Source organism: Nicotiana tabacum, chromosome 18 (assembly GCF_000715075.1).
Source record: "Nicotiana tabacum cultivar K326 chromosome 18, ASM71507v2, whole genome shotgun sequence".
NCBI lineage: Eukaryota > Viridiplantae > Streptophyta > Magnoliopsida > Solanales > Solanaceae > Nicotiana > Nicotiana tabacum.
In genome coordinates, this window is record NC_134097.1 from 21,690,657 (window position 1) to 21,694,391 (window position 3,735).

Here is a 3,735-nt window from a genome sequence, read left to right on the forward strand (position 1 = left end):
CTCCTTTCTAACCTTATAAGAGGAAATTAACCCCATTGGTGAATTGATTTAATTTGTGTTCCTATTTGTTGGTGGCCTACGTACGCACGAGATGACGAAAGTCCGTGTGTAGCTACTAGTTATACCTATGTCCGGGTAATTTTAGGTTTATACCATACCTTATTGATACTGTTATTTGATTATGTTTATTATTTGCCTTGAAAAGAATTGAGATCAAGTATGCTTATTAAATGTCTTGAAAAGAGCTGAAATTGAGAATTTCGAGACTTGAAAGTTTTCATTTGAATTTTGTATTTTTGAAAAAAAAGAATTGAAGAATATTATAATAACTTAAGAAATCTATGTGCAACCACGTCGCAAATATATTTCGCGAGCGGGGTAAATTTTCACTACTCTTATGGGAGCGGGCAGTTCGCCTCGGCAGGTTAATAGATGCATCTATGGTTCGTGACGTTCGACCCTCGGCAATATACAGTTTATATTTATATGTTAGATCAGACAGTACGACCTCGGCATGACTTGCACATGATAACTCTTTGGAACTAATAATAATTGACATTGCTTTATTGGCTTGAGATATAAATTGTTAAATGATGAAAAATGAATTTGGAAATTTTCATTAGTAAAAGAATTGTTGATTATTTTTGGTTATTAAATTTCCAGCTATGTTATGTGTTTCATGCTTAAATATAATATCGGCTTTTTATTGTTAGCCCATAGTAAGTGTCGGAGTCGACCCCCTTATCACTACTTCTTCGAGGTTAGACTGGATACTTACTAGGTACGCGTTGATTTAAGTACTTATACTACACTTGTTGTACATTTTTGTGCATGTGCATATATGTCTAATGGTCCTGTGGCACAGAGGCGTAGATAATGAAGGGACTTAGGTGAGCTACATTTCATATTACAATCTGCAGCCAGCAGAATCTCCTTCAGAGTATTTATATTTGTCCTGCCCAATTTATATTCCGGACAGATGCTATATTTTATTTTACTTCCTAGTCGATGCTCATGCACTTGTGATACCTGGTTTTGGGATGATTATGGATTGTTCAGTATTAAAATAGTTAAAATATTTTTATTTACTCCATAAATTCCATCTTTTACTATTTAATACAAGAAAATTATGATTTCAAAAATACTAAAATGAGAACCAAATTAATTATTTATTGTTACCTTGCTTGACAGCGGTGTCCGACGCCATCATGACCTTTACTGGATTTTGGGACATGACAGCGTGTGTGTAGGTTGTAAGAAACCGACCGATTTCTGATTTGACACGAGATACATATATTCATGCATTCTTGCATGCAACATTCATGCACATCATCTGCATATGCTATTCGATGTATTTTACATATGTATGTATTTTATTAGCATGTTATTAGACACTTGGAGGGTGTCGGTTGATGCAAAGTTTGAGTCTTTATTATACATAGACGCTCTAGACTCATGTAGAAGCATTTAAATAAATGTTGCTTGATACATATCTCCTTTAGATGCGAATTCGGTGTATTGATATATGCTTTTGGTCATGATTTCTGGAAATTATGCTTCTAATTTTCTACTTCGACTATACACCTTATTATTTATACTTGTTGCTCCATGGTTGTTTCTCTATCTCTGCATATGCTTATGAACTGCACAAGTTATACAAAGTGAGTATCTTTTGACTAAATCCCGCCACTACTTTATTGAGGTTAGTATCGATACTTACTGAGCATATAAGGTAGGTTGTACTCATACTACATTCTGCATCCTGCGTGCAGATTTCAGAGCTGAGTTGTGGCGGAGTTTGAGAAGCATTGAAGACATGTCAGCGTTCCAATCATTAGCTATCATTTGTTCATGGTAGCTTAGGATCTTGTATTTATGGTTATATATATTCAACCATATGATGTATTTTCTTCATATCAGTATTGTATTCTTATTCTCAGTTGCTCATAACTTGTGTCATCAGTTCTTGGTGTAGTTTGTATTAAATTTTGCGTTCTTATTTTATTATTTATTTGACAATCTTCAATTTGAGTTTTGTTTTATGTTGGATGATTTGTCTAGCGTATTGGGTTAGGTACCATCTGGTGGAATTTGAGTCGATACATAGGGGTTCACAAGTAGAGTGAATGATTACTAGAAAAATTAAGGCGCCTAACTAAAAAATGTGTCAAATTTGAGGGGCTATATATGTATATTATTATTATTATTATTATTGTTGTTATTATTATTATTATTATTATTATTATTATTATTATTATTATTATTATTATTATTATTATTATTATTATTATTATTATTAGTCTTAAGTTAAAATATATATATTTTTTAAAAATATCACATACATGTTATATTTAAAATTGTATTTCACAAAAATTTTAAATTTGCTACTTAAAGTAGATCAATGAAAATTAAAAGTTTATATATATACGAAAGAAATACCAAACCACGTCAGGAAAGCAAACAAAAAAATATTAACAATTAAAATAGAAGAGGCAACAGTAGTCAAGAAAAATTAAACCACGTTAGAAAAATATATATATCTCTTGTTAGCAAATAAAAAGACATAATCTAAGAGCACTAAAGGAATCAAAGAAAATAAGTATTTGATAACAGAAATACCAAACAAATACTATAAGTTTATTCTGTAAATTACTTGTAGATATAATACCATAATACTTGGGGAGAAATCAAAATTGAGGTATATAGACCATAATACTGTATATTGTGTTAAGCGCCTAAGCGGTGAATGAAAATATGAAATTGTAAGAGGAAGAAAAAACTACAAATGTTAAAATAAGAGATCACAATTTATGGAAGTCAGAATTGGATAAAACCTCTAAAGTCGACGTGTTTCTCTAAATGTTTGCAATTACCAAGTACTTACCTAAACATGCTACAAATTGTAATATCCATAACTAAAGGAGATGCGTGCAAAAGAAAGCATGAAGAGGCTTTGCAAATTTGCGTAAAAGTTAACAATGTAGAACCATAATAGATATCTAGGAATGTAAAAAACATAATTCATAAGAAAACACGAGCACAAAACCTAGAATCTCTTGGACGAAATTTCTTGATTATGAGATTCTTTTTGGGAAATATATTTTATATAGTTGTTTTATTCAATTCAAATAAGGAAAAAATTATATAATTATAATCTTACTCGATTTAAATTCCCAAATATTAGGAGTTCATGTGAGATTCAAATAAGTAAGAAGTTAATAACTAAATTTTTAAGTGATTTCAAAATTCTAAATATCAAGAAAATAATTAAACAAAAGAAAAGAAAAATTATTGCTTTGAAAAATAAAAACTATATTTGTCAAAGAAATAAAATTATAATTAAATTGCTTTCAACTATTGTAAAGTGTAAACCATGCCCATAAGCTGAATATTCAAAAGTATTTTTCTATAATTTATAAATACTAATTAAACTTTCTTGATGGTCTGACTGTTAGGGATATAGTAAATATGCCCTAGATCCAATATCATATTTGATGTTTTGAATATATTTTTATAAAATATATATGGCATTTGATATTCTTTTATCATTGATATTAATTGCTTGATTAATTTGATAAGGTCCTTGATTAAATTTTGAGACTTGACATTGTGATGGAGATCATGATAATGAGAGTAAAGTTTCTTATAATTTAATCTAAATTTGTTCTTGATCATAGGATTATTAATTTTGGACATTAGTAATCCGGTTAGATCAATATTTATGTGATCGTCTTT